Source organism: Ceratotherium simum, chromosome 22 (assembly GCF_057802395.1).
Source record: "Ceratotherium simum simum isolate JZ-2026a chromosome 22, ASM5780239v1, whole genome shotgun sequence".
Lineage (NCBI taxonomy): Eukaryota > Metazoa > Chordata > Mammalia > Perissodactyla > Rhinocerotidae > Ceratotherium > Ceratotherium simum.
The window spans coordinates 41,809,048-41,818,013 of record NC_141921.1 but is presented as its reverse complement, the minus strand read 5'-3'; positions in this window follow the sequence as shown (position 1 = coordinate 41,818,013).

Here is an 8,966-nt window from a genome sequence, read left to right as displayed (position 1 = left end):
ATCAAAGAACTCTTAAAACACAACAATAAGAAAACAAACAACTCCACTGGCAACAAAAGCAAAAGTAGACAAGTGGAACTACATCAACCTAAAATGTTTCTGCACAGCACAGGAAACAATCAATGGTGAAAAGGCAACCCAAGAATTGGAGAAAATATTTGCAAACCATCTATCTGATAAGGGATTAATATCCAAAATGTATAAGGAACTCCTACAACTCAACAGAGAAAAGAAAAATTTTAAAAATGGGCAAAGGACTTGAATAGACATTTCTCCAAAGACATACCAGTGACCAAGAGGTACATAAAAGGTGCTCAACATCACTAATCATCAGGGAAATGCAAACGAAAACTACAATGAGATATCACCTCACACCTGCTAGGATGGCTACTATCAAAAAGACAAAAGATAATAAGTATTGGCAAGGAAAAATTGGAACCCTCATACACTGCTGATGGAAACGTAAAATGGCGCAGCCACTGTGGAAAAGAGGATGGAGCTTCCTCAAAAAACTAAAAAGCAGGGCCCAGTCTGGTGGCGCAAGCAGTTAAGTGCACACACTCCGCTGTGGCAGCCTGGGGTTTGCTGGTCGGATCCCAGGTGGACACTGACACACTGCTTGTCGAGCCATACTATGGCGGCGTCCCATGTAAAGTAGAGGAAGATGGGCACAGATGTTAGCTCAGGGCCAATCTTCCTCAGCAAAAAAAAAAAAAAAAAAGAGGAGGATTGGCATCAGATGTTAGCTTAGGGCTGATCTTCTTCACAAAAAAAAAAAACACACTAAAAAGCAGAACTCCCATAAGATCCAGCAATCCCATTTCCAGGTATTTAACCAAAAGAATAGAAATCAAATTATCAAAGAGATATGTGCAGTCCCATGTTTATTGTAGCATTATTCACAATAGCCAAGATGTGGAAACAATCGAAACGTCCATTGATGGATGAATAGATAAAGATAATGTGGTATATCCATGCAATGGAATATTATTCTGCCTTAAAAAAGAAGGAAATCCTGCCAAATGTGACAACACGGCTGAACCTTGAGGACATTATGCTAAGTGAAATGTCAGTCACAGAAGGACAAATATTGCATGATTCCTCTTACAAGAAGTATCTAATATAGTCAAATTCATTGAAACAGAGAGTAGAATGGTGGTTGCCAGGGGCTGGGGGGAGGAGGAAATAGGGAGTAGTTCAAGGGGTATAAAATTTCAATTATGCAAGATGAATAAGTTCTGGAGATCTGCTGGAGATCAGAGCATCGTGCCTATAGTTAACAATATTGTATTGTATACTTAAAAAAAAATTTTTTTTTTTGTGAGGAGATCAGGCCTGTGCTAACATGTGCCAATCCTCCTCTTTTTTGGCTTAGGAAGACTGGCCCTGGGCTAACACCCATGCCCATCTTCCTCCACTTTACATGGGACGCTCCTACAGTATGGCTTGACAAGTACTGCGTCAATGCGCACCGGGGATCGGAGCCAGCAAACCCTGGGCCGCCACAGCGGAGAACGCGCACTTAACCACTTGCGCCACCGGGCCTGCCCCTTAAAAATTTTTAAGAGGGTATATCTCATGTTAATTGTTCTTACTGTAATTAAAAAAAGAAAAAAGAAAACAAACAACCAGATTAAAAAATTGTCAAAAGACTTGAACAGACACTTCACCAAAGAAGATATACAGATGGCAAGTAAACATATGAAAAGATGTTCAACATCATATGTCGTTAAAGAGCTGCAAATTGGGCCGGCCCCGTGGCTCAGCGGTTAAGTGCGCGCGCTCCACTCCTGGCGGCCCAGGTTCGGATCCCGGGGGCGCACCGACGCACCACTTCTCTGGCCATGCTGAGGCCGCGTCCCACATACAGCAACTAGAAGGATGTGCAACTATGACATACAAGTATCTACCAGGGCTTTGGGGGAAAAATAAATAAATAAAAAATTAAAAAAAAAAAAAGAGCTGCAAATTGAAGCAATGAGATACCACTGCAACCTATTAAAATGGTCAAAATCTGGAGATGACAACACCAAATGATGGCGAGGATGTGGAGCCACAGGAACTCTCATTCATTGCTGGTGAGAATGCAAAATGGTACAGCCACTGTGGAAGGCAGTTTGCCAGTGTCTTACAAAACTAAATATGCTTTTGCCACATGATGCAACAATTGTGTTCCTTGGTTTACAACCAAAGGAGTTAAAAACTTATCTCCACACAAAAACCTGCACACAAATGTTTATAGCAGCTTTATTTATAATTGCCAAAATTTGGAAGTAACCGGATGACCTTCAGTAGATGAGCGTATAAATAAACGATGGTACATCCAGACAATAGAATATTATTTAGCACTAAGAAATGAAGTATCAAGCCATGAAAAGATATGGAAGAAACTTAAATGCATATTACCAAGGAAAGAAGCCAATCCAAAAAGGCTACAACATACTGTATGATTCCAACTATGTGATATTCTGGAAAAGGCAAAACTTGGAGATAGTAGAAAGATTAGTGACTGCCAGAAGTTGAGGGGGAAGGAGGGATGAAGAGGCAGAGCATAGAGGATTTTTAGGGCAGTGAAACTATTCTGTATGATACTACAATGGTGGATATATGTCATTATACATTTGTCAAAACCATAGAATGTACAACACTAAGAGTGAACCCTGATGTAAACTATGGATTTTGGGTGATTATGATGTGTCAATGTATGTTCATGGATTGTAACAAATGTACCACTCTGATAGGGGATGTTGATAGTGGGGGAGGCTGTGCATGTGTGGGGGCAGGGGGTTACGGGAAATCTCTGTGCTTTCTGCTCAATTTTGCTGTGAACCTAAAACTGCTCTAAAAAATAATTTATTAATGTGAAAAAACCTAAAGAACAATTTCATACCAATAAATACAGGAACATAGTCAAAATGGATACATTTCTAGAAAAATATAAAAATGTCAAAACTGGCATAAGAAAAATATACTTTAGTAGATCAATAGCCAATAAAAAAATTGATATGATAATCAAAAAATTTCCATCCTCAGGGGCTGGCCCAGTGGCATAGTGGTGAAGTGCATGCGCTCCACTGCAGAGGCCCCAGGATTCACAGGTTCAGATCCCGGGGCGCGCACTGACACATGGCTTGTCAAGCCATGCTGTGGCGGTGTCCCATATAAAGTAGAGGAAGATGGGCACGGATGTTAGCCCAGGGCCAGTCTTCCTCAGCAAAAAGAGGAGGATTGGCAACGGATGTTAGCTCAGGGCTGATCTTTCTCACAGGAAAAACAAGAAAAAAAATTTCCATCCTCAAAGCCTCAAGCCAAAATGGTTAACGATAAATTTCACCAAACTTACCAGGAATAATTATTCACCTGTCTTACACCAGCAATTCCAGCCATTTGGAAAAATATAAAATTAGATCCATAGCTGACATCATACACCAGAATAAACTTCAAACACACCAGAGATCTAAAGGTAAAAAAAAAAAAAAAAAAAATAAGTATTAAGGAAAATATGAGTGAATTCTTTTTACAATATGTGTGAGGAAACTCTTCCTAACTATGATTGAAAATCTAGAAAAAATAAGTGATTGATAATTTGACTCTTCAAAAAATGCTTCTGCTTTGCAAAAATGAAAAACAGGGAGAAAATATTAGTGACTTACTTTGCAGATAAAGGATTAACATCCTTAATATATAAAGAGCTCTTTAAAATTCCAGGGAAAACCTTTCCTTTTTGCAATGTGCATCTGCAAGATGGTAATGCAGATTTCCAAGAAAAGTTGAGGGGAAATAAAAAGATGAAAACTCAACAGAAAAATGGGCAAAAGACATGAACTGAAAATGCACACAGAAAGAGGTATACGAATGGACTGTAAATATACGAAAAGATGTTCAACTTTACTTATAAGAAAGGGAAATGGAAATTAAAACTACGCTGAGGTACCATTTCTCACCTTTCAGGTAGGCAGAACTCCAAAGACTTGAGAACCCCCTGTTGGCAGCTTCCAGTGGCCCCTTCCTCCATCCTCAAAGCTCATCACTGCCATCTCCGCTTCTGTGTTCTCATGTTCTGTGGTCAGATCTCGCCCTGATGCCCTCCTTATGAGGACCATCTCAAGATCCTTAATGTAATCACATCTGCAAAGTCTCTTCTGTCATATAAGGTACCGCTCACAGGCTCCGGAGGCTAGGACCCGGCCATCTTTGGGGGCTGTTATCAGCCTCCCACACCCACTACTATCCACGCTAGAACTGAAATCAGGGTCAGGGATCAGAATATGTCATAGAGACTGCTAATTCTCTACCTTGAGCTGTTTCCCCTGATTTTACCTGGGCACTGTGGTGTACTCAAAAAATGGGATGTTACACAGCAGATAAAATGCAGGAACTAGATCTACAAATATCAATACATATAAATCTTGAAAACATAATTTTGCATGAAAAAGGCAAGTTGCAGAAGGATGGATAAAATATGATATTATAAACATTAATTAATGGGCCGGCCCAGTGGCTTAGCGGTTAAGTGCACATGCTCTGCTACTGGCGGTCCGGGTTTGGATCCCGGGCACGCACTGCCTCACTGCTTCTCTGGCTATGCTGAGGCCGCGTCCCACATACAGCAACTAGAAGGATGTGCAACTATGACGTACAGCTATCTACTGGGGCTTGGGGGGAAAGAAAGGGAGGAGGATTGGCAATAGATGTTAGCTCAGAGCCAGTCTTCCTCAGCAAAAGGAGGAGGATTAGCATGGATGTTAGCTCAGGGCTGATCTGCCTCACAAAAATTAAATAAATAAATAAATAAACAAATAAATAAATAAATAAATAAACATTAATTAAAAAAACACAGTTGCCGGCCCAGCGGTGTAGTAGTTAAGTTCTGCCACTCTGCCTTGGCGGCCCAGGTTCACGGGTTCAGATCCCAGCCGTGGACCTACACATGGCTCATCAAGCCATGCTGTGGTGGTGTCCCACATACAAAATAGAGGGAGACTGGCACAGACATTAGCTCAGGGACAATCTTCCTCAAGCAAAAAGAGGAAAATTGGCAACAGACGTTAGCTCAGGGTGAATCTCCCTCACCAAAAAACAAAAACAAAAGACAAAAAAAACCCCACAAAATGAATGCCATTTGTGCATGACAGTAAATGAGATAGGGGAGGTGCAAATGCAGGCTTCAACTCTATGTATCAGATTTTATTTATTTTTAAAACAAACCTAAAGCACATCCGCAGAAATGTCAACATCTCTTAAATCTGGTTGTGGGGGGCAGGTTTGTTACACTTTTCTGTGGAATTAGAAATATCTCATGATGAATTTTTTAAATATTGACAGAAGTGAGAAAGTGGAGACAAAAAGAAAAATAAGAACCCTCTTTTACTATAGAGCTTTGTTTTATCTAATTAAAACTGCATATCGGGCCGGCCCCGTGGCTTAGTGGTTAAGTGCGTGCGCTCCGCTGCTGGCGGCCCGGGTTCGGATCCCGGGTGCGCACCGACACACCGCTTCTCCAGCCATGCTGGGGCCGCGTCCCACATGCAGCAACTGGAAGCATGTGCAGCTATGACATACAACTATCTACTGGGGCTTTGGGGGAAAAAAAACTGCATATTGAAGACTCTGGTGCTCGAATTAGCCTCAAGATTTGTTCAGTGTTGTTTAACTAAGTCATTTAGAAAAAGTCTTAGTGTGAGAATTAATTCAATATTGTACTAGTTGATGTAAATGTATTGACAGTAAAGGTTATTAAGCTTCTTTCTAAAGGGAAATCTCAGTGGAAAATAATCATTTAGAATGAATAGTTCCACTTGCTCTCTTGTGGCTTCAGGAAAGGTTTTTTTATTGTGGTAAAATATGTATAACAAAAATTTGCCATTTTAACCATTTTTTAGAATTATTTTATTGAGGTCACATTGGTTATAAAATTGTGTAAATTTCAGGGGTACATTATTATATTTCAGCTTCTGTACTGACTGCATCATGCTCACCACCAATAGTCTTGTTTTTATCCATCACCATATGTATATGCCCCTTTCATTTTAACCATTTTTAAGTGTACAATTCAATGGCATTAAATACATTGAAAACGTTTAACCATCATCACTATCTATTTCCAACATTGTCATCACCCCAAACAGAAACTCTGCACCCCTTACCCAATCACTCCTTATTCCAGCCCTTGGCAACCTCTAATCTACTTTCCACCTCTATGAATTGGCCTGTTCTGGATATTTCATATAAATGGAGTCATACAATATATGTCCTCTTGTGTCTGGCTTCTTTCACTGAGTATGATGTTTCCAAGGTTCATCCATGTTGTAGCATGTGTCAGAACCTCATTCCTTTTTCAGGCTGAATAATATTCCGTTATACGACTACACCACATGGTATTTATCCATTCACAGCTGATGGACACGGGTTGTTTCCACCTTTCGGCTCTTGTGAATAACGTCGCTGTGAACATTCGACTACAAGTATTTGTCGGAGTCCCTCTTTCCAAATCTTTTGGGCAGATACTTAGGAGAGCAGTTGCTGGGTCATAAGATAATTCTGCGTTTAATTTTTTGAGGAAGCGACAAATGGTTTTAGCAGCTGCACCATTTACATTCCCACCAACAGGGCACAACGTTCTGATTTCTCCACATCTTTGCCAATACTTGTCATTTTCCTTTTTATTTTTACTGTGATTATGATTATTATGGCCATCCTAGCAGGTGTGAAGTGGCATAAGTTTGTTTTTAATAAGGCGATCTCTGACAGACTTTTTTTTCTGAAACAGAAATACAAAGTAAAGTTTTTTTCCTTTGTTGTGTTGATCATTATACACCATAAGAGAAAAGGGTGACGGGGTCTGGGGGGTTTTTCCTACTTCCCTTTCCGTCTCCTCCCTCCTTCTCCTTGGGAGATAAGGAAGCCCACTTGTAAGTCCAGGGGGATGACCCAGCAGGGTGGGGAGAGAGATGGTGCTGCTGAGGGGTCCACGTGGAAGGGGCAGAGTCTTCGTGGGGGTGGGGCGCAAAGCCCAAGCGGAGGGTCAGCCTTCCACGGGAGGAGGGCATTAGAAGGGGCAGATACCGGCAGGCTGGTAGATTTCGGGGTGGGAAAAGAAGGGCTTCTGCTCTCTCAAAGAAATCCCTTGGGAGGACCCGGCCTGAGAGTGAGTCAGGGAGGGGAGCATAGAAGCGAGGGGAGAAAGTTTAAAAGGGGCGTCTTGGGGGTGGGAAATGGAGCCAGTCAGAGAAATGTGAACAAATGTCGAGGGCCTCCTCCGAGGTTTGCTCAGTCGTCTGATTTTTCCAGCAGTTCAGCGCACAGGGCAGAGGGGCGGGGTCTTGCCCGCTGCGGAAGATGAGCGAGCTGAGGAGGGAGAGGGAGAGCCAGGCGAGAGCCACAGAATGGGGGACGGCGCCCGACCCACCACCATCGTTGGGGTGGAGGACCACGTGCTCTCCCCCTTACCCTCCTCTCCAGCTTCCTCGGAGTTGGGGGTCCCTCCTCTAACCGGAAGTCAGCATGGCCCCTCCCCATTTCCCATCCTACCCCCACTATTGCTTATTTCCTGTCTCCTGCACCTTCATCCTCTCCCCTGCACTGCCTCCCCCATCAATGTTCACACCCCGTGGACACTCTCCTGATATCAAAGAAAGAAAAGCCCTCCTTGAGCCTCACGCCCCGTCCAGCTGGCCTGTCTTGAGCCTCCACTCTCCACCCCCACTCCGCACCCCCACTCCTTCCCTCCCTCATCAGCGCCCCGCAGTGGGGCTTCCACCACCCCCACTTCCAGGAAACTCCCCTGGCCGAGGTCAGCGACTTCCCTACCGGGACATCCACTGGCCTTTGCCGTCCCCACCGCACTTGACCTCTCGTGCACGGTTAAGACGGTTAACACGACTGACGGCTCCTCCTCCTGCCCTTGATTCCCGTGCAGCCGCCACTCCTGGTTTTCCTCCTGCCTCCCCGGCGTCTTCCTAGTCTCCTTCACGTGCTCCTCGGGCTGCACCGCCCGCCTTGATTTTGGATAACAATCCTTTATCAGACGTGTCTTTTGCAAATATTTGCTCCCAGTCTGTGGCTTGCCAACATTCCCTAGGTGAGGTGGGGCCACTGAGTCGCGAGTCGAAAAAGAATTTTCAGAGCCGCTCGTTCCTCCTTGCACCTTTATTTTGTGTTCAGCATGGGGACAGGACCCATGGGCAGTAAAGAGCTGCTTGGAAGTGTCTGTGTGGGGCCATTATATACGATTTTAGCTATTTTACTATTCTATAGAAGTGTCAAAGGAAAAAGTATTAGGTGGTCTGGTTAGTCTCAAAGATTAGGGCCTGGGGCAGATGAATGAGACGTGTCCTTGCATTCCAAGGTCCTGTATGCCTCAAGGCACACAGAGGCAGGAGATTAAAGTCATTGATCTCCTCCTGAGGTAAATTCCTTTGCTCCCAGCCAGAGGCGATTGAGTTAGTAGGGGCATGTGAGACTGAGTGGAGTTCTCATGGAAACTGTAAAACGAGTCATAAGCAAGGTTTCGTCCACCACATCATAAGGATCTACCTAGACTTTTTTCTCTTCTCACTTTCCACCCTGTCCCAGGCTTTGCGCCCCCGCTCCTCCAGGCCGCCGTGTATTTCTCTCTGGTTTAAACGCTCAGCTTCCTAATTCGCCTCCCCAAACCTTGTCTCCTACGATCCCCACGTTTTGAACCAGAATGGACGTCCAGCAGTGGTTCTCAGCCCAGCCTGCACCAGAATCACCTGGAGGACTTGTTAAAACCCAGCAGCTGGGCGCCCCCCGCCCCCCAGGGTTTCAGCTCCAGGAGACCCGAGAATCTGCATCCCTAACTGGTACTCAGGTGATGCTGATCTGCCGGCCCCGGGGCCATGCGCCAGAACCACTGTATTCAAACACTGATCTGATCACCTTATTCTCCTTCACAACTCTTCCAAGCCTCCACTGCCCTCAAGGGAAGTCCAAGCTCTTAGCTC